Below are 22,500 nucleotides of genomic sequence, written 5' to 3'. Positions count from 1 at the left end.
TTAACCCACAAACCCAACAAGCTTGCGCTCCTTTAGCTTTGGCCAAACGAAGATGGTCTAAGTGGTTGTTGGTTGAAGTCTTCAATCAATGCAGCTTGAAGCAGTTCGGATCAGAGCCAAAGATATTTATTGTAGCAGACAAGAAATATCACTAAGTACTTTTCTGAGCCTAAGTATTCTAAGTTGAGCAGAGTTCTAAGAGTCGCCAGGCACACGCGGGTGCGTGTCGGGGGTCGTCTTCAGGAGATGGTTCTTCCTTGCTCCGTGGGTTGCTCTGATCACCTGAGCCTCGGGCACAGGCTAATTTAACGGGTGGCATTACGTAAACCGAATGAAATGCATAACATAGTTAACACACACACACACACACATACATGACCATGACCATGGCAGTCCATCCTTCAGGCTGATAACAGAGACGCTAGAGTGGATGCCACACAGCGCGCACACCCAGGAAGAGCGGCCTTAAACACTGGAGTCGTCTCCAGTAGGCACCACCAAATGGCCTCGTATACATTATGTTACTGGAATGTTGGGGCCTCCTGGCACACAGTAGAACTTACACTTTAAGAGCTAAGCAGGAGAAATACACCGGAATCTAACAGAATCACGATGGCCAGTTGATACATTAAACTTTTACCGGATCCCGTAGGAAGGACCGCAAAAACATCTTATCGATTGACAAATGTCTTGATCGCGTTTCTTTGTTATTCTTTTAAAATTAATGTGCTGTTAATGTCTTCTAAAACAGACTTGAATCCCCAAATTTTAGCTCTGAAGTGGCAGCTATGTTTGTTGAAACTAATTCAACCCAAGCGTTGGTGACGTAGTTGATAACGTTACGGTTGATCATCTGTCCATCATCGTATAAAGTCCGCCCTAACAATTTGATTGGTCCGGCTGGTTGGATAATTTTTCCTCAACGGAGCAGTGCCAGACCGATCTTCCAGACCTCAAATGTTGTGGGCGGGGCTAAGTTCGGTCTGGTAGTCAGGCTAATGTTTTTCCCCTTTTCTTTGCGACACACTACAGTTGTACAGTGTTTTGCCAGCCATTACCATTACGTAGAAAAGTTCAAATCAATTTTCAAAGCTGCACACAAACAGCTTTTTGTGATGTATGGGTAATGATTATTGATTTTGAAATGAATGGGTTTGCCCGTGAATGTTAATGAAACCAACAACCACTGTACTGTCAATTTGTAAAGCTACACACAACAAACAGCTGTTTGTGATATATGTAAAAGGGACAAAACACACCAAAGAGACACTCTCTCTCCATCTGCCAGGTGCGTGTGGAGCTTTTGGAGACCGCAGACGTGTGCAGCGTGGCCACCAAGAAGGGCAAGTACCGCACCACCATCGAAATGGATGCCATGACGTCACAAGCAGTTCCCTTTATCATGATCCCCATGCAGCTGGGCAAACACACCATCGAGGTGAAGGGAGCCGTGCTCGACTCACACCTCACCGATGGTGTCAAGAAGGACCTGCTGGTGGTGGTGAGTTTATCTCCAGAAACAAACAAACAAACAAACAAATCAGTAGAAGGATGCATTGATGGATGGATGGATGGTGGGATAGATTGATAGATGGGTGGGTGGATGAATGGAGAGATAGATAGATAGTTGTTTAGGTGGATGGATGGGTGGGTGTATGGATGGAGGGATATATATATACCGTATATATACTGTATATATCGATAGATAGATAGATAGATAGATAGATAGAAAGATAGAAAGATAGATAGATAGATAGATAGATAGATAGATAGAAAGATAGATAGATAGATAGATAGATAGATAGAAAGATAGATAGATAGACAGATAGATAGATAGATAGAAACATAGTTGGGTCCATGGATGGATAAATGATGACCCCTGCTGAGAATGGCGAGCAAACACACCATTGACCTGCTGGTGGTGGTGAGTGTATCTCCAGAAACAAACAAAAAAACTAACAAACAAACGAATCAGTAAAAGGTTGCATGGCTGGCTGGATGGATGGTTGGTGGGATAGATAGATAGTTGGATAGATGAATGGATGGATGGATGGGATGATGGATGGATATAGAGACCAAAGGTGGATTGATGTAAATTCGTTTTTATCTCAGTCTGAAGGTGTACGGACAGAGGTTCCCGTGAAGAAAGTCGTTATGAACCCAGCCGAACATGGTGATTGTGATATGAAGTTATTCAGTTGGATCATTGACAGTTAATCTATATTTACTATTATTATTATTATTATCATTATCATACTTTTTAGTAGTAGTAGAAGTAGCAATAGTAGTAGTAGAATGTATAATGTATTTATAATAGTATATTTATACATATTATTATATTGTTGCATTCATTCTTTTTTTTCTCTCACTCTGTATACCTCTATACATCTTTCACTGCCTATCTCTGTAAACAAGGTGGGCAACAATTTGAGGAAATTCTGAGCCAAATCCCAGAGAAACAGGTGCCCGGCACACCGGCCAGTACTTACTTCTCTGTCTCAGGTTGGTGCCAACTCTAACATCCTGAAAACAATCCGTTTAGTCACATTTCTACAGCACGTTGACCTGTCTCAATTTCCTTCGGATGATTCACAACGATGTTCCATGTAAAACCCTGAATAGGAAGTAAATTAACCAATGTACGTAGTAGGTCCAGTGACACAAGGATTGTTGATATACTGATTGTTGATAAATCAGGCCAGGGTTTTCAGGCAGTCACGCAGATTGCAGGTCAGGTGCAACAATAGAGTTTATTCAAAGTTCACAAGGCAGGCTAGCTAGCCGGACCCACACAGTTGCAAACACAGCTAAGTTAGCTAAGTTCGTAACCCAACAGTCTCACTAAACAAAGGTACGTTCCACAATAGAATGGCTTGTCCAACAGAAAGTAATACACAAAATGTTATCCACATAAGAAGGTATAATCCAAAGGAAAGTAATATCCTTGTTGGTGCAGATGCACACAGCTAGCAAAAGTCAATGGGAATGCAAAGCTAAGCTTATGCTAAGCTAATCTCGATTATATTAGCATTCCACAAACAATGTTGAGGCACACAAACAAGTCCTCATGAGAGAGGGAAATGTACTCATGAAACTCCATGACAGAGTGAAGAAGGAAGGAACATAGATATCATATACAGGGGCGGTCTTAGCAAATTGGAGCCCCCCCCACCCCCCTCAAAAAAATAAAATAATTTTAATGTTATGTGAACCTGACATTTATTGTAAGTATATGACTAACAATTAAACAGTTGTACATTATTTGAATTATGAGGTTTTGAGTGCAGTGTTTTATTAGTGTAACTTTTTTTATTACTTTATCAAAACAATGTTACTTGTAACATTTGATTAATACTTTATAGTTCTGTTTCTGAATGTTTTCAACTGAAACTTCCAACTATTTCAATTATCTCTCTATCTTTTAATTTGTTATAATAATGGGTCTTCACTTATCACTGTATCACCACCATTGATGTTACTCATATTGTTGACATCACTGCTGTCGTTATCAGCCAGCTGTGCTTGAGCTGTGTTCATGACCATGGCAGTATCATGCGTGTCGTCAGTGCGGGTGTTTCAGTGTCTCGGATATGGGCAGCTGTGGTACATGGTGGCTCACCGTTTGTAGAAGCAAAGCAGTAGAGCTAGTTGGTGCTACAAGCTGTTTGTCTGCTGCTGCTAACAATCGCTAAACTTGGCTTAGCAGCACTTGAAACATTATCAGATGAACTCCACACATTATCAGACATTTCTTCCACTTCCACGGACGAATTCCTTGATTGGAAATTGTGTGTTACCTTAGGTCATTTCTCCCTGAACTTCTCATCCTGCCCTTTCCTCTTTCTTTTATCACTTCCACTTAAAATCGCTTCACGCTTAACCAACCACACATGTCACCACACGAAAAATTGTCCGTGACAGAAAAGTCACGTGACCTGGAATAATTTGTTCCATGGTGGAATTAAGGTACATTTTAGGCTGATACTGAAAATAAAACAATCGTTTTCATGCTTATTAGGAATTGTCATTATTTTGCAATGACAAGTGATTTATTTTAATTAGCAAAACAAAATAAAAAATCGGAAAAAAATCGGAAATAGACGAGCCCCCCCTGGTGGCCGAGGCCCTGGGCAACTGCCCGGTTTGCCCATCCGTCCGGGCCGCCCTTGATCATATATAAAGGCGTTTCTGGCCCACGGAGTCCAATGTCCGCACATGGCGGCCATCTTGCAGCAGGGCAGCTCGCTCAAACATAACATTATGTTGGTAGTGGTATACACTTTTTAAATAACCATAACTTGCTCAATTTTCAACCGAATTTTAAACGGTTTGGTTTGTTATAAACATGAGAGATAAAGTTATGACACTGCATATTTATGTTATTTTCTAAAAAATATCCAAAAATCCAGAATAACAGCCACGTTAATTAAGTTTGTAAGAAACCAAACCATTTGTAAATCCGTCAAGATTTCAGTGAGATAAGAGTATGAGTGTTTGTGCAGATCACTGACCTTACCTCAGGTACCACTGATCCTGCCACAAAGCTTCCCTGAAGCAAGAATGCCGACCTGTGAGGACGTTCTAGACTCCGCAGTAAGACATCTAGCCTTTATATATGATATCTATGGGAAGGACACCCAGTGCTTAAGTAGGAAGTGGTGAACACTGCAGGTGTAGCCCAGTGTAAAAGAAAATGTTAGTGCTAGGTGCTCTAGGATGAGTGTCGCCCTCTAGAGGACTGGCGACTGTGCACGGATGTGACATAAACTAATATGCATTTGTGGGCTTATTGATAACTGTAGTGGCACATATCAAGCTAACACATGCATTTCTGTACCACGAACATGGATTTCCATGCTTTGAAATTCCCCAAACCACATTATTTTCTCATACTGTACATGTCTATTCACCCTCTGTCTGAAATGCTCTGTTAGACCTCCTGTGTCTTTTTAAGCCCTCCCTTCCTATGAGCCCAGTGTGCTCTGATTGGTCAGCTAGGCAGGAAATAAGGATTGTGTGTGCAAGATTGCATCATCTTGTAACAAAGGAAAGGGGCTGGAATTCCAACAAGTTGTTTGAAGCAGCTGAGACAAGTGCTTTCTTTTGGAGAGAGTTACTCCCTCTTCCATGTGCTTTTAAAAATGGCAGACCATTTACATCCATAACAAGCTATATAAGTCACTCAAGGAAAGGGAAAAGCCTCTAGCCTCTAGGTCCTCTTTTAAAATATTTGTTAGGATTGCATTTTCACTTACATATTTTTTATGCACTGAGGATGTGATGGCCTTGAACTTTTCCACTGTATTTATTCATTTCACTTCACTTCAGTTTTTCACCTAATTATGATTGTGAGCTCACTATTCTGATCATGTTAGATTTGCTCCTATGCATATTGGGGATGTGACTATGTGTCTTATCAGGGGAGCAGATCAGTCAGACCATTGAGCAAGCAATCACTGGAGACTCCATGGGCTCCCTCATCAGGCAGCCCTGGGGCTGTGGAGAGCAGAACATGAAGAGCATGACACTTCCCCTCATCGCCACCCACTACCTGGACACCACCAAACTGTGGGAGGATGGAAAAAGAGACACAGCCATCAATTACATCAACATGGGTGAGTCATGACTATGCAAAACATAAATAATGTCCCCTTGAAACATTCCAAATTTTAAATCACTTCCTGCATTTTTATACTTCCTTTATGTTGATATTGTGAACATAACGTCATGTTTTAAAGTATGCTACATTGTTCAGCATGTCCTACTTACCATAACCATGTGTTATTATCTGCCATCAAAAATGTAAAACCATCATTCTCTTAACCACAGACAAAACTGGCAGAGAGGTTTTCGTTTTGTCCATTGTGCTAAAACTAAACACCTACAATAAACAACACTATAAGTGCATTGGACAAAACCATTTATTACACAACTATGCAGATATCTAAGCAGGTAGGGTAATTGCCCCCTGTCTTTTTGAGAAGTTACGTTTACATCATTTAGCAGATGCTTGTATCCAAAGTTAATTTAGAAAGGTCTGAAGCCACCTTACTGCTTTATAAAACTGTGAGTGGTGCAGCTCCTGACTGAAAAAACAATGTTAGCTTTACTAATTAGACCTGTCACTATCACCTCATTTTAAAGCTTTTGGTCTGTATATTACCACAATTACTTACTTTGATATCCCTGTCATCCAATCGGAAAAGGCAAGCTCAATTTCCAACAGCTATTGAGTGTGCATCATCAGGTCCCTTGTTGACTTGACAACCGCAGCACTACAGTGCAGATTTTTTGGCAGCAGTTTCTATTATGAGAGGGTTGGTTACAATATAGAAGTTTGGTCATCATCCCCCATGGTTGTAAAACCCATGGTGACCTTAAATGAGTCAACATGAATGTGTTAAATACTACAATATTGGTGAGGCACAGACTGCAAATAGGCCTACACCAACACGGGTGAGCAACAGACATCAAAAACATCAACATAATAGGAAGACCAAAGATACTGAAAGGGTGCGTGTGTAAATATTTGTGTGTCTGTATAAGTGTGTGCCTGTGTAAGTATGACAGATATGCGGGTGTAATTCTTAGCATTTGTATCTCTCTGTAGGTTACCAGCAACAGTTGGCCTACCGTAAAGCAGATGGGGCGTTTGCCATTTATAAAGATTACCGCAGTAGCGCTTGGTGAGCTGTGTTCACATGGCAACATGACTCATTATAGTAATATTATAGTAATATTATATCAATAATACTAATGTTATTATATATCCATGCTCTATATATCACTCTATCTCTTGATCTGTCTGTCTGTCTGTCTGTCTGTCTGTCTGTCTGTCTGTCTGTCTGTCTCTCTCTCTCTCTCTCCCTCTCCCTCCCTTCCCACCCACCCCTCTAGGCTCACAGCGTACGTGGCTAAGGTTTTTGCCATGGCCAGTGACATCATTAGCATTCAGGAGAACTTGATCTGTGACGCCCTCAAGTGGTTGGTGCTGAACTCCCAGCAGCCAGATGGCACCTTCAAGGAGACTGGCAAAGTGTACAGTGCATCGATGGTGGTATGGAATACTCAATGAGAGTTACTCTGAAAACGGAATGATGTTCTCTATAAACAAAGTTCAGGAGGAACCCATATGGATGGTTGACAGCCGTCACCTATCCCACTTCCATTTCTAGGAGATTTAAATCCTCCTTATCTGTCCACCGCATCACAGGCTCCAGCATAGGTTTCCATAGGCAGACGTTAAGTAAGGGAGCCAGAACTTTGCTGACCACAGTAAATTAGAAGAACAGGACTTCATACAACCGAGGCCTAATCCAGGCGTTCCTCAGGATATAGTCGCTTTTTCGACAAGTCCAGCAGGACTTCTAGCCAAAGTATTGTCCTTTTCAGAATTATGTGTTGCTTTCTCATGCCACACAGATGTCATTAATTCAGTTTTCCCAAGTGGTCTTGCATTTTCACTCTACACCGAGGTCATTCATCAAGCAGTCGCTCACAGCTTATCACCTTTCCATAATCTTCAGCAGTTCCTTACAGGGAACTCACCATTACACGCATTAGCACGCAACCACCACCTTTCCATAATGTCAGGGTGAGCAGTTCCTTAGCACATTTTTTGACTAATGTAAGTTATGCAGTCAGAGTGACGTCGAGCTTCATGGGGATCGAACCCATAGCACCCTCTGCTCTGGCTCCGATCATAATGCACCACTATTCATAGTTCCCAACCTGAATATATAAGGAAACAAGACTGATCGTCAACCTGTTAGCAAACCCAGCATCAACAAAATTTGTCTCATTGAAGCACCTGGTTAGCTGAAGCCGCCACCACCTCAGCTTTGAAGGTGATGCCCATTCATCCTGATTTCCAGCATCTATTCAGGTGCACTCGCATTCAGCATGCCCCCCACCCCCCTTAAGCCACAGCCACACCACCACCACCAGCTCATCCACCATGGATTTGCCACTCTGAAAGAAGTTTTCTATATTGCTGTGATCTCCAATATAGATAGGCCAGCTTCCAAAGCCAAACATCTTATTATCAGCTCTCTAAAACAAGCCTTTCGATGGAAAGACTTGTGAACTGAATGATAAGTACAGGCCTATGGACTTGGACCAACGTTTTGTCATGTGTTTCCAGGGTGGCATAAGAGGAAATGATGCAGATGCTTCCATGACGGCGTTTGTGCTGATCGCCATGCAGGAGGGCAGTAATCTTTGCAAGACTGTTGCTGTAAGTGTATCACCACTTTGGACTCTCTGGAAAAGAAATATAGATTGTCTTGCTACTGTGACTCTATAGTTTAAGATTCCAACTGTTGGCATACCAACTGCTCTGTATCTTAAACTGTAAAGTCATAATGCCCAATGGTACCCAACACATGTCTATGATTTGGGTATATCTTCCAACAGCTAATTCAATTCATGTTGTTTTTTATGTATGTTTCAAATGCTAAAAAGTCGGCATATGATTAAGGAGTGGATCGGTATACTGCAATAATACAATTATCCTTTCTGGCCAAAATTATCTAAACCACAGAGTCTTCCAGGCAGCATGAGGAGAGCTCGTAATTATCTGGAAGGCCGACTAAGGACATTGACCAATCCCTATGCTGTTGCCATGGTTTCCTATGCCCTTGCCAATGAAGAAAAACTGAACCAGGATATCCTGTTCAAATATGATGCAGGTGGGCTAGGGAGTTTTTAGTGATTTAGCATAGTGATGACAAGAGAAGCCACGTGAGTCTGTAATTAAACCTTAGCAAGTTGTTTAGATTGAAAAGAGATAAGCACCAAGCACCGAGCCTTGAGGTAACCCAAAGGAGGGCTTCCGCTTCCTGCCTTGAATTTTTTAATGATTGGCAGGGGAGAGGGATAATGGTGTTATAATTGTATTGTAACATAAGTTGTAGAAAATATGTGATTTTAAGTAGAAGCAAAGGACCCCATGTAAAAAAAACAGTAAACCTTCAACATGTCCTCATTGGCTTTTTGTGTTCTTGCATGTGGTACTACGACTAGTCTAATGGCAAAAAATTACATATTTTCGTCCAAACCTTTAGAAGGAAGTCACTGGCCAGTCCCAGGCAGTCATCTCTTCACTCTGGAGGCCACAGCGTATGCCCTTCTTGCCCTGGTGAAGGCCAAGGAGTTTGAGAAGGCAGGTCCCATCGTGAAGTGGCTGAACAAACAGCAGAAACATCGAGGAGGCTATGGATCCACACAGGTGAAGCCCTTTGCGTATTAGTAGTCTTGTAATTCAATAGTAAGTGGATAATTTGCCAATGTGTTGTTGTCAGTCATCAGTCCTCTCTCAGCAGACTCCTGGTAGCTGAAAGACACTAATCACCAACCACCTCTGCTTTCATCCCCCACCAGTCCACCATCATGGTGTTCCAGGCTGTGGCTGCTTACACAGCGCAGGCCAAGCAGCAGGACCAGAACATGGAGATTGACATCAAAGTCTCCGGGCGCACCAAGCCTATTAAGTGGACTTTCACCAAAAGCAATGCCATGCTAACCCGATCAGACAAGGTGTGACCACTGTTTGTTTTTGATTGTTTGTTAAAAATTGAAAATACAATGGATGTATTTATATTTGCAATTGCCAACACTCTTCTTTCAAATGTATCTGGTTTGTTGTGAAACTGAATATTCTAACAAAGGATTTCATGTTTTCATATGTCATGTTTTATGTTCAATACAATATATATGATATAATATGATATTTGCTGACTTGCAGATGGACATGAACCAAAACCTGACTGTGCATGCCACTGGGACTGGGGAGGCAACTCTGTCGGTAAGGCTCACGTAGACATAGATGAAAGACCTACACACACCGTCATTTTAGTTTACAAAACGTACAATTTAACGAAACAGACCTTATATCAAAAATTGAAATGCACTGTAAGGCCGAGTTTGGACATAAAATATACCTGAATATAGTTGTTGAGTGTTTTGACATGGGGTGGTATCTTTTTTTTATATCTCTGTCCAGGTAATGACCCTGTACTATGCCATGCCCAGGGAAATAGCCACAGAATGCAAGATGTTTAATTTAACGGTGAAGCTGGAGAAACAAGACAAAGGTACGATTGGTGGCTGGAGGAGTAGAAAGCCAGTTCATAAATAATCAGATTCCTCTTTTTCATTTCAAAACGATTTAACAGAATGCCAGTTCATAACCAATCAGATTCCTCTTATTCATTCCAAAGTGATGTAAAAGAATGCCAGTTCATAACCAATCAGATCCCTCTTATTCATTCCACAGTAACATACAAGGATGCTACTGAAACATACCTGCTCACCATTGAATTCTTGTAAGTTCATAATATCTGTCTGAGACATATGGGCTTTGCTTTACTCACAAATCTCTGATTTTATGAATGATCCTTAAACTGTTGACATGTACACAATAGCCAAAATGCCACAATAGTCTGCTAATTGAACCTTAACCTCAGAGGTGAACGAACATGAAAAGTGTATGGCAATCTGGACTTGAAATGTGTTCATCATTATCCTCAGGTACCTGTCAAAAGAACGTGATGCTACCATGTCCATCCTGGACATTGGACTGCTGACTGGCTTCAGTGTGGATGAAACTGACCTCAAGAGAGTGAGTGGCCTAACAATATAATGTAGTTGCTGTTGGTGTTGTTGTAGTTTAATCAAAGGTTAGACAGAGCAGTGATAGGGCGAAAATGTGGTCATTTTTAGTCGGGTTAAAGAGGTTGAAAATAAGTCTAATAATGGAGGTACTCATTGATCTTTGGCTTCTCTCTTGCTTGCAGTTGTCCACAGGTGTAGAGAGGTACATCCAAAAATTTGAGATGGACAAGATGCTGTCAGACAGAGGCTCCCTCATTATCTACCTGGATCAGGTGCACTATCAAGACATCTGTCTGTCTGTCTGTCTGTCTGTCTGTCTGTCTGTCTGTCTGTCTGTCTGTCTGTCTGTCTGTCTGTCTGTCTGTCTGTCTGTCTGTCTGTCTGTCTGTCTGTCTGTCTGTCTGTCTGTCTGTACGTAACTCTATCCATCTATACATATATCTCTCTATCCATCCATCCATTCACTCATGAACTCACTGGTAATCCAGGCTGCCCAACTGGACCCTGAATGCCGAGAGGTCCTGCAGGCCCCTGTGAAATGAGACATCAGTGTGAGATTACACAAAACCAAACTGGGATGTTTGTACACAGCTCTGGATCTGTAAATAGGGAACAAAAATTGCAGCTTGGACCAAGCCATAGAGAATCCCAGCCAATCAACATGGGGTCATTTAATTTTTTTTAAGCTCATATATCAATAATCATTTGAAACCGAAACCTAACACCGGATGCATTCAAAACCTTCCGTACAAGCTGTTGTTTTCCTCTGTCATCTTCTCCTTGCCTTTTACCTCTTACCTTATCTGTTTATTTATTTTTCATTTTCATCTTCATTTTTCCCAACCTCCATTACATTTTCTTATTTTGGATCAACAATTAATGCCCTTTTCTCCATCATATTCCATTTTGTGTATACGTCTCTTCCTGACTTTCTTTCTTTCTCTCTCTCTCACTTCCTCTCGCTCCATCCCTGCCACGCTCTCTGTCTCTGTCTCTGTCTCTCTTTATCTGTCTCTGTCTCTCTCTCTCTCTCTCTCTGTTTCAGGTCTCTCATACCAGAAAAGACACAATTGCTTTTAGGATCCACAAGGTGATGGAGGTGGGTCTGCTTCAACCTGCCACTGTTACTGTTTACGAGTATTTTGATATGGGTAAGGAAAGACACACAAAACATGGTTGGAGAGAGAAAGAGTGACCTCATCCTGCAGCAATTATACATCAACTCATTAACGTAAAAACATTTTCTTGGTTTAATTTCAGATAACCGCTGTGTGCGCTTCTACCACCCTATAAAGAAGGGTGGCGAGCTGAACAGGATCTGTTACAAAGACCTATGCAAGTGCGCTGAAGGTAGGTTAGCAGGTTAGCAGGTTAGCAGGTAGTTTACCTGCATATCAGTCCATCCCATTGCCACGCTATAGATACCGTGTTCTTCATAGAAGCATGCAGTCATGTGCACACTGATACACTTCCCCGGTAGTCTTGTCTTTATTATTTTCTTTAGTCTCACCTCAATAAATGAAAACATTCCCATAATCATTTCCTTGGGCCTAATACTTTGTTCTGACTCTCCCTTCTATTAACAGGCTGTGACCACACCTTTAGTATTCCTATCTGTTTCTGCTTGTGTTTGAGAGACAGCTAATGTGTTTGTTCCTGATAACCTATAGAAAGCTGCTGTATTCAGAAGACAGGAGAAGGGAATGACAGTGATAGATCTGACAAGGCATGCGAACAAGGCGTGGACTATGGTGAACCCACCTTTCATTTGTGTCTGTGCGTGTGTGAGAGAGAGAGAGAGAGAGAGAGCGTGAGAGAGGGTAAGGTTGTGTGTGTGTGTCCAGAGAGGGTGGGGTTGTGTGTATGTGTTTGTGTGTGTATAAGAGATAGAGAAAGTTTATGAACAAGACAGGTTGTGTGTGTCTGTCCGTGTATGAGATGCATATGACGTTTGACTGACACACTGCCTGTATCCATTGTTGTGGTTCTCCTCAGTTTATAAAGTCATAGTGGAGAAGATGGACCTGACTCCCCACACAGACATCTACCACATGAAGGTCACCCAGGTCATCAAAGAGGGTATGCAGGGGCCTAATTTATCTTCTTCCTCTTCTTCTTTTTGTCCTCTTGTCATTAACTTATGTACTTTTTGTTAATTTGCAGCATCTTGCACATCAAATGCAAATGCCCTGAATATTTGCAACAATTATTTAAGGCATGTCAATTTTAACTACACTAGTCAAAACTGTTCCTTTACTTGCGCTATAACATCTTTAGATTACACAAGGAAGGTTGTTGATGAATTGGTTGGTTATATTCATTCAGTCATTCAGTCATTCATTCATTCATTCATTATTTTATTTATTCATTGGTGCTTCATTTTGTTTCGAGGGCATTGCAGTGTTGACTTCTTCATCTCTCTCTCTCTATCTCTCTCTCTCTCTATCTCTCTCTCTCTCTCTCTCCCCTCCAGGTTCTGACTTTGGTGTGGAGGGTCAAACGCGTGAGTTCATTGCCCATCCTAACTGCAGGACTAACGTGGCGCTGCAGGAGGGGAAGACCTACCTGATTATGGGCCACAGGGAGGACGTAGTGCAACTTGAGGGAAGGTGAGGCAATTCCACCTTCCATGCACTTCCATTACTATGCCCTAGATGGCGCCAATAAGTCGGTCTCAGGCATTAGTCATTGATGCGTCCCTGTGTCAAGCTTTTTAGACACAGATGTTTTAAAAAATTACTTCGGAACGTTGTTCAATTCCACATCACTTGAATTTCCACGACTGAAGCTCTATAATAATTCATAAGGAAGCTTTTGTTAGAGTTAGTGCCTCTTTGTAGCATATAAATTATGTTATCTGATGTGTTATCTGTACTGTTGGTAAACTCCCAAATCTGTTCATAATAATCCAAATGAGGAATACAATAGCAATGCTTAATAGGGAAATAACCCACTGATGAATACATACACGTTATGGAATCAATAGGCTTATCATCAGGAATGATTTCTTCCCAAAGAAATGTTGCGCATTCAACATTGATAGTTGTATATGTGCGTGTTTGTCTGTGTGTGTGTGTGTGTGTGTGTGTGTGTGTGTGTGTGTGTGTGTGTGTGTGTGTGACTTTACAGCTTTAGATACCTGATGGGCCATCAGACCTGGTTGGAGTACTTGCCAACTGAGGTGGAGGGCCAGTCACCAGAGTACAAGGACACTTACACAGCCATCACGGGCCTTGCCTTTGAAGTCACTAATTTTGGATGTGGCATATAGGATAAGCCTATTTTCACAATGTTGTTGTTTTTTCAAAATATCTGTCCCACTGGTATTAAAGAGATTACTGTTGTCTACATAGCCCAAAGCTAACATTAATATTGTGTTTAGAACTACCTGGGTCGACAGTTAACAGCCTTTCAGTATTCCCTCAAACTGAATGCCACAAAAATGGCAATGGTGTGATGCCATTTTGTTTTGAGTTCTGCAATTAAAGAAACAAACTGACATTTTGAGTATTGTGAATGTGTCTTATTTCATTCAGTGAGTATTTGCCAAATGCATGGCGACTTGAAAAAGCAATATTTTAGCAAATCAACTTTCCTCTGCAACCCCAAGAACATTACGAATGTGGAGAGATGGAACTTGAAGTACAAGAACTTTTACTAGTTTATTGTAATGGTTATGAGTTCATTATAATAGTTATTTGTTTATTGTAATAGTTATTAGTTTATTAAAATATGTATTAGTTCATGGAAATAGTTACTAGTAAATTGTGGGTGTGGTGGTGCAGTGATTAGCATCACCATTTTGTAACCCGGGGTTGATTCATGTTAGCTGCTGGTTGTCTCTGAATCTGCAAAACTCGTCTTCTAATTCTTCTTGGTCATCACTCCAAACGCCACAAATCCCACCCCAGTCACATCCTTTCCATACAAATAACTTTAACCCAAAAACTTTAAAAACTGCAAGTGCATAATAATTAGGACCACAAGTTGGAAAGATACTCCTACAACCTGGCAACACTGTCAACTGTCATTTCCGGGTCTTCCACATAGAAAAATATCCCTGGAATCAAAGACACCTCAAAGCTGGGCAGAACTATGTAAGAGGAGAAGGAGACAGGTAAAAAGAGGTAGAAAATAAGAAGGAAAGAAATGTACAAATAGGGTCTTTTCTGGTTGACTGTTGTGCAATGGCTTGTCCACTAGGTGGCCCCGTATCGACCAAAAACTCAACATTGATGTTTCTTTCCATTGCCAACACAATATTTTTTTTCACCGCCGCTGCCACGCCCCCTCCATGTAATCTCAAATTTTCAAAATATAATTTTAAACTGTCACTTACCGCGAATGCCACGCCCCCGCCATGTAATCGCAAATTTTCACAATATGATTTTAAACTGTCCCTTACCGCAAATGCCACGCCCACGCCATGTTATCGCAAATATTATTACTATAAAATATTTTTCCTTAGGAGGGGCAACTTATTTCCTCCGGAGGGGCAACTTCAGTCGAAGAGGGCAAATGGGCAGTTGCCCAAGCAACCTTAGCACACTCCTGTGCACGTCCCTGCTTCCCACAGCCTAACAGCACGGCGGCAAGCTGTTTCAGCCGCGATTAGGTATTACTCAACTCCCCGTCCACCTAGCACTCACGGTATAAAGTCCACTTCACCCTTGTTCGAACGTAACAATTCTCCAACGTCTTCCTGTGCTATTTAAAGTAACTGCACAGATTTAGCTCAGTCACAATACCCCCTCCTCGAGGATTTTTCGTCCTCCAAAACCAGAGAAAGGTAATCCGCTGTGACATTCTCCGGTCCTGTACGGGACCTTAAAGTTGAAGGGCTGAAGTGCCAGGTACCAACTAGTAACCCTGGAGTTGGCATCCTTCATCTGGTGTTGCCATTTTAGAGCCCGGTGGCCTGTCTCCAGGATGAAATCTTAGATCAGGTAGTATTTCAGCGAGTCCACGGCCCACTTGAGCGCCAAGCACTCCTTCTCTACGGTGGAATACCGCAGTTCCCTCGTGAAGAGATTTCGGCTGAGGTACACCACCGGATTTTGTTCTCCTGCCTACCCCTGCAGCAGCTCCTTGACATGGGTCAAATGGTCCTCCCACGTCTGACTGAAGACCACCACATCGTCCAGGTACGCTGACAAGTATTCCCAGGCCCCCTCCAGCACCTTATTCATCAGGCGCTGAAATGTGGCTGGCGCCCCCTGCAGGCCAAATGGCATCATGGTGTACTGGAAGAACCCAAAGGGAGTTCTGAAAGTTGTTAGTTCTTTAGTGTCTGCAGCCAGAGGTAACTGCCAATAGTCCTTACTGAGATCCAGGGTAGTCAGGTACTTTGCTTGGTAAGTACTTGGTACTTGGTACTTGGTACTCGATCAGCTCATCGACCCTGGGCATGATGAGCCACTTCTACCTCCCTAGGACGCCACTCCTTCAGTATATTAATATGGAAGTTTTGCGTTCCCTTCTTTCTCCTGGCATCAGGATTTCATACATTACTGTGCTTACCTTCCGCTCCACTGTGAAGGGTCCACTGCGCTCCTGCACTGCCTGGGCCGTCCTTATGTTCTCTTGAACCTGTTCTGCAAGAGACTCCATCTTATTGCGCATCTTAACCACATTGACAGGATGTTCAAACCTTGCTGGAGTTGCTGGCCTTCCTATGCCTTCTTGAGGATGTCCAGTGGACCACTCACCTGCCGGCCATACAAAAGCTTAAACGGGGAGAAGCCTGTTGAAGCCTGTGGGACTTCTTGATAGGCAAACCGTAGGTATGGCAGCCATTCATCCCAGTCAGCACCTGAATCAGCCACAAACTTGCGCAACATATTCTTTAATTAAATCTTTCAACCAGCCCATCAGTTTGAGGATGATATGGGGTGATTTTGATTGCTTTGATACCAAGGTACTGATAAACCTGCTTGAGCAACTTGGATGTAAAGTTGGTGCCCTGGTCCATCAGTACTTCCTGTGGAATCCCCACCCTGCTGACCGGTTGCAGCAATTCATTGGCTACCTGCCTTGCTTTGCAGTGTCGGAGGGGGAATGCTTCTGGGTACTTTGTGGCATAATCCACAATGACCAGGATGTAGCAGTTGCCTCTCCGGCTGGGCTCCAGGGGACCCAAGATATCCATTGCAATCCTACTAAAAGGAGCTTCAATAATAGGCATAGGGATTAGTGGCACTCTGTTACCTTTGTCATCTGACTAGGACTGAAAAAACTTTATGTTTTATTGTCTAATACTATTACTTTTAAACGATCGGGGATTTTTTTATTATAATAAGTTATGCGGCACAATACTCAACTGACTTGTTAACCTAACTTTTACAAGGCTATAGGCTTACAGCTAAACGTACAACCGGTGTGCAAATTGAACTTTTACACCCTGTCAAATAAGATATTAATAGTATCAAGCGAGCGTATGTAGCCCTCCCAACAATGATGTGGCTCATTTCATTTTGTCTAGGGACAATATAACTACGGTTTTGGGATGCTAATTTAAATGACTCGGACAGAGTTTTGAATTCGCAGTTTAGACGAAAACAATTGCATATTTATTTACACAACATATTCACAAGCAAACAGTTAAACACCGCAGACATAGCACACAATACCAAAATGTTCTACTCACCAGTATAATTTAAAGTTGGTGCACTTTCTTTGGATTTCGTAACCGTCAATTAGAGGTGAAACAAACGTAATCCACTCACGACTATCCGTATAGTTCAGTGGAAATCCGTTGTCTTATCTCGCAATTTCCTTCCTCTTCTTGAGCGAATGCAGTCAGTAGTTTAGCTCAGGAATAGCACCTAGTCTGCTCACAACTTCAAGGCATTTTTCCTGCGCCAGCAGCTTTTAGCGAGGTCCGTGTTTCGCATGAATATGTAGTCCCGTTGTGAAACGTGAAACACTCCAATACCTTCTGTCCCGTCGTTTGAAGCAAACCTTTTAGCTCCGGCATTGGTCTCCCATTATCAATCATTTATTGTTTGGACTGAAAGTCCAGTTTTGAGAACTGCTTCAGGTTAGCAATGCAATCTTCCATTTTTGCTGTCAAGGTCAAAGTGAAGAAAAAGTCCAACGTCAGATTATATACCCAACAAGTGCCCTCTCGCTCGCCTCCCTTCTTGAAGCAGTGGTAGTGCCTGCCTCACTAGCAATATTTTTCAATGCGTTTTGAACTCAACTCAAAAGGTTCTACGCTTGCGCACGCATGCGTAAAACCCAGTTTGGAGTGATTGCGCAATCCTAGGTGCGGCACTGCCTCCCCTGCCCATAGACTCCAATGCATCTGCCTCCCTTGACGGCACGTCCATGTTCATTGGCTGATCACTGTCACTGGGAACCGGAAATGCGCAAATTCAGCGATTTTGATAATAAAAATGCTCGAAATGATCGGAATCATGCAGAAATGACACTCGTAACACAGATAACTAGAGAAATATGAGTATTTATTTTATAATACATAAATATATATTATTATTTTTTATTATTTTTTTCAATATTTTTTTTATTTTTAATTTTTTTTTACTTTTCAAAATGACAGGTGAGGCTCTGCCTCCCCTGCCTCCTATGACTGCACGTCCCTGCTCTGACGTTAGATGGAAAGGTAAAGGAGTTCTGCTTACCTGGGTCAGGTGCTGGGAGCGTCAATTGGACCTTCGTTCATCTGAACGTCTGTCTCAGCTGGCTCCTGGTCTTCGGCACCTTAGATGGATAACATCGTCTTGGACCCACTTAGCCCACACTAAGGTTTGGCTGCTACCCGTGTCAACCAGCGCTTTAAGCTGCTCCCCCTGAATGGCCACCTCCACCACTGAGCCCCACTGTTCCCCAAAACAGTCAGTGATGCCATTGTCTGGCCTGCAACATACCTTGCCATCCTTAGGCTTTTGAAGTGATAACAATCCAACTCCTCACGGTTGGTCTTTATGGGCCGCTCCCACTTCTGCTCACGCCACCTCTGTTCACGCCCAGTCTGTCCAGATTCTGTCCTGCCTGGCGTTGGTGCATTATATGGACGGCTTGGGCCTGGCGTTGGGGCATTGTATGGACGATTTGGGCCCAACTTGTATGGTCTTGAGCCCCTCTGCACTAACATGAAGGCGTCTGCCAGACTGACCGCTTCGGCACTTCTAGGGTTGTGCTTCCTAAACGCACTCCACTATTCAACATTTGCAACAACTGCTCAAGGACAAGAAACTCACCAATCTCCTCTTTGGAATGAGCTCTTGGGCACACCCACTTCTCATACAGCTCCTTGAGCCTGACATATAGTTCTTTGGGTGATTCATCTGGCTGCACATCCCATGAACGGAAGCGCTGCCTGTATGCCTCTGGGTTAATCTCAAATGTATCCAATATTGATATTTTTACTTTATCATAGTCCATTGTCTCGTCAAAGTCCATGGCTATATAAGCTGCTTTAGCCTTACCCGTAAGCAACGAGACTAAGTGCATTGCCCACTCTGCTCTAGGGCAATTGCACTGGCTACTCAAAGCCACCCACATATTTTTGCATTCTTGGACCCTTCCAGCCAGAAACAAAAAGAAGCTGGGGGCAATCCTCTTCCACAGGGCTCGCCATATCACATTGAATAGAACCTGGCATATGCATACCTGCTCCCCAATGCGTCACTGGAACAGTTATTCCACCTCCGAGGCTCCTTCCTTGTGTACTGGCAGTTGCAGGCATCCCATGAGACCCTCCTAGGCCCATTGGTGCTGTGTTGGTCACTGCTGCTGCGGTCCCCCTTACTGGAGCTAATCCATGAGAGCTGGAGCAGTGTGTGCTGCTGCCGCACCCCATTGTGGAGGTTGTGCATTCTGCACGGTTGTCTGGTCCTGGGGAATACACAGGCCCGTCACCTGGTCCTGGCCTGCTTGTCTTGTCGAGGGTCTGGTTACGGTACAGACTGGAGCTGACTTGTCATGAAATTTCTGAACATACCCCTTAGGTCTGTTAGTGCTTCCTCTTCACCATCACATGGCAGCATATCCACCGGAGGCACTCTCCCTTTCGGCCCTCGTCTGGGGTTTGCCCCTCTTGGAAGCCATCTCACACACAATCCAGGGTTGTAATGCCCCCTAGCCACTGGGAGTTTTTCTACCCGCAGCTCCTGCCGCAACTCCAGCAGCTCAGTCTGCACGTCCAGCTGCTCCGTCGTCACCTGGAACAAGCGCCAGCCCTCCCCTGCCCCCCTTCCCCTGATGCCTGCACTGGACTGCAGTCCTGAGGTGTTTGAGTCACCCCTTACCCAACATTGTCCAGACGGAGGTCACTCTCACATGAATCTGTTTTCCTGAGCAAGATGACTTCATCATGTGTCCTGTCCTGTCTCCATAGACTCTGCTTTAGCCACAGTGAACCAGGCATGGTGTGGGTCTTAACCCTCTGGGCGCCACAGTCGACTTTTGTCGACAAGATGCCGCACTGAATAAAACGGTCGTTTTTTCAAATAGGGTGTCAAACTCCGTTTCTACTCCCATCCACTAGTGGCAGAACATGTTGTACTTCAGTCTACACTTGGAATTACGTCATGTTTATATGTAAAACTGAGGCGAAAAGGCGTGGTGAATCAGTGCGACGAGTGTCAGTGAACCAGAGAGGTTTTTCACGTTAGCCAGTGTTGAATCATTAGCGCCTGCCTCCTGTACATTAGATTTGCGTATGATGACGGGCAAAAAACTTACATGCAATGAAGTGTTGGGGCTTCTTTTCGCTGATCCTGATTCGGAAGAGGAATATAATCCTTTTGAAGATGACGGTGATTCGTTTAGTGACCACGCTTCTGATGATGCCCGGCCTTGCGGTAGTGCAGCCGGGGAAAGTACGAGTGTCTACCAAGCGCAACAAACAACTTCTTGCCATGTTCCCAATACAGTAGATAGTGTTTCACGGGGGCGGGGTGTAAGTACACTTTGTTCACGGGGTCGGGGTGTTAGTGTGGAAGGTGTCGGTGAAGGTAATGAGCCTGGGGCAGCTGTTGAGGTCCGATCATTTTACCGCGTTAGCCACCTAGCTCCCCGGTCTTCTGACCATGACAACCATGTTGCTACCTTTACCTCAGGTCGCGTTCCTCTTTGTAATGTTGGGGACACAAATGAGGTTCAGTCTTTGCCTGTCACTGGTGGTGTTGTTAGACGGGAGAGAAGTGTGCAGAGGAGAGGAAATGGGCAACGTAGGCACAGGGTGGGGATGGAAAATGACGGTAGTCCGAGCCCCTCGGCCCGGCGTGCTGGAGGCAGAGGTGGGCGCGGTGTTGCTCGCAGCAGGAGCCGTGTGTCACGGGGGAGAGGGGCCGCCCGTAGTCGTAGTGCGCTGCCTGATCAAGACATGAATGCAGGCTTTGCAAACGTGACGAATTATGACGATGTTTATCAAAATTGGATCACCCCATTCGAACAGCAAACTGGCTATATAGGACATAGAAACATCACAAATTCAGATTCGGCCCTAGATTTTCTCTCTCTATTCCTCAACGATGAATTTTGGAATTTGCTAGTGACAGAGACAAACAGATATGCCAGTCAGTTTCTTGCCTCCCACCAACTCAAGCCTCACTCCCGATTCCACCAATGGAGTGACGTTACCATCACTGAAGTGAAGGCTTTCATTTCACTGCATTTGAGTATGGGTTTAGTGGAAAAGTCTGAAGTGGAGGACTTTTGGGCAGAATATTGGCCAACGGCTACACCAGGTTTTGGCAAGGTGATGCCTCGAAATAGATTTGAGGTAATGATGTCTTTTCTCCACTTTGTGAACAATGAACAGTACATTGGCAGGGGCCAGCCAGGTCATGACAGATTATTTAAAATTCGGCCAGTGATAAATTTGATTGTCCCCCAGTATTCCAAAGTTTACGGTCCTTCGAAACGGCTCTCCCTTGATGAAATGACAATTGCATTCAAGGGCAGATCCACCCTAAAAATGTATAATCCGAACAAGCCTGACAAATACGGTTATAAGGTGTTTGTTGTCAGCGAGGCCAAGTCTGGCTATGTCCTCGAGTGGTCCATGTACACCGGTCAAAGCAGGCCTGGTGAAGGAGAATATGGTGCCACTCACCTAATTGTCCGTGACCTCATGACCCCGTACAGAGGGAGAGGGCATGAGGTTTACATGGAGAGTTATTACATGTCGCCAGCTATAGCTGAGGAGCTGGCAAGTTATAACACTGGAGTCTGTGGCACTGTCAGCAGTAAAATAAAGGGCATGCCCAAGGGCCTTACCAAGGAGCATTTAGCTTTGAAGAAGGGAGATGAGCCCGTCTATATGCGGAAGGGGAAACTTTTGGCCTGTGCTTGGCATGACACCAAGCGACTGACAATGTTGTCAACACTCCACAGCGCTGGTGGCATTAGGAAATGCATCAGAACCAAGCACAGTGCCACTGGGTTTAGGGACATCTGTAGGCCTGTGTGTGTCGACGAATACAATTCATTTATGGGGGGTGTCGACACCGCAGACCAAAGGATGAAAACGTATCTCTTTCCGCATAGGTCAACAAAGTGGTACATGAGGATCTTCAATGCACTCCTCAGTATCTCGATGGTAAATGCACACATAATTTACACCCGCACCACTGCTGCTCCCCACAAGCCCCTGAAAGTGTTAATTCAGGATGTTATCACTGACCTACTGGATGGCTACAGCAGGAAAGAGACCAACAAAGGTCGCAAGTCATCCTCACTGGGGGACTTGCCAGGGAGACTTACAGAGCGCCACTTCATCCACAAGGCAGATGATAAGCCAGACTGTGTTGTGTGCTCTGATCGGTCCCGCCCTAAAGGCCGCCGTCAGACATATTTCAGGTGTAGGCAGTGTGGAGTGGCTCTGTGTGTGCCCTGCTTTGAAAGGTACCACACCAT

At 43.7% G+C, this 22,500-nt stretch overlaps 1 protein-coding gene and 1 pseudogene across 2 annotated transcripts in view; both read left to right on the top strand.

The window, feature by feature from the left end:
- Positions 1-13,885, top strand: part of LOC308363091 (complement C3-like) — a 57,328-nt pseudogene extending 43,443 nt beyond the window's left edge. The window contains exons 21-41 of the transcript in view: positions 1,289-1,501; positions 2,113-2,173; positions 2,416-2,502; positions 5,421-5,615; positions 6,611-6,686; positions 6,898-7,057; positions 8,144-8,236; positions 8,543-8,690; positions 9,066-9,229; positions 9,382-9,537; positions 9,746-9,805; positions 10,004-10,094; positions 10,277-10,325; positions 10,531-10,621; positions 10,797-10,886; positions 11,660-11,765; positions 11,875-11,964; positions 12,285-12,365; positions 12,610-12,693; positions 13,088-13,223; positions 13,744-13,885. The product of the transcript in view is annotated as a complement C3-like (transcript). The remainder of the gene's footprint in view (positions 1-1,288; positions 1,502-2,112; positions 2,174-2,415; positions 2,503-5,420; positions 5,616-6,610; positions 6,687-6,897; positions 7,058-8,143; positions 8,237-8,542; positions 8,691-9,065; positions 9,230-9,381; positions 9,538-9,745; positions 9,806-10,003; positions 10,095-10,276; positions 10,326-10,530; positions 10,622-10,796; positions 10,887-11,659; positions 11,766-11,874; positions 11,965-12,284; positions 12,366-12,609; positions 12,694-13,087; positions 13,224-13,743) is intronic.
- Positions 1-22,500, top strand: part of LOC308374279 (complement C3-like) — a gene marked incomplete at both ends in the record, with an annotated part of 152,849 nt that overhangs the window by 45,269 nt on the left and 85,080 nt on the right. The gene's annotated exons all lie outside the window — the stretch shown is intronic.

The sequence above is a fragment of the Sprattus sprattus genome (assembly GCF_963457725.1).
Source record: "Sprattus sprattus genome assembly, chromosome: 1".
In the NCBI taxonomy this organism is placed as follows: Eukaryota; Metazoa; Chordata; class Actinopteri; order Clupeiformes; family Clupeidae; genus Sprattus; species Sprattus sprattus.
Note: the sequence above shows the minus strand (reverse complement) of the source record. Positions and strands in the feature narration are given on the sequence as shown.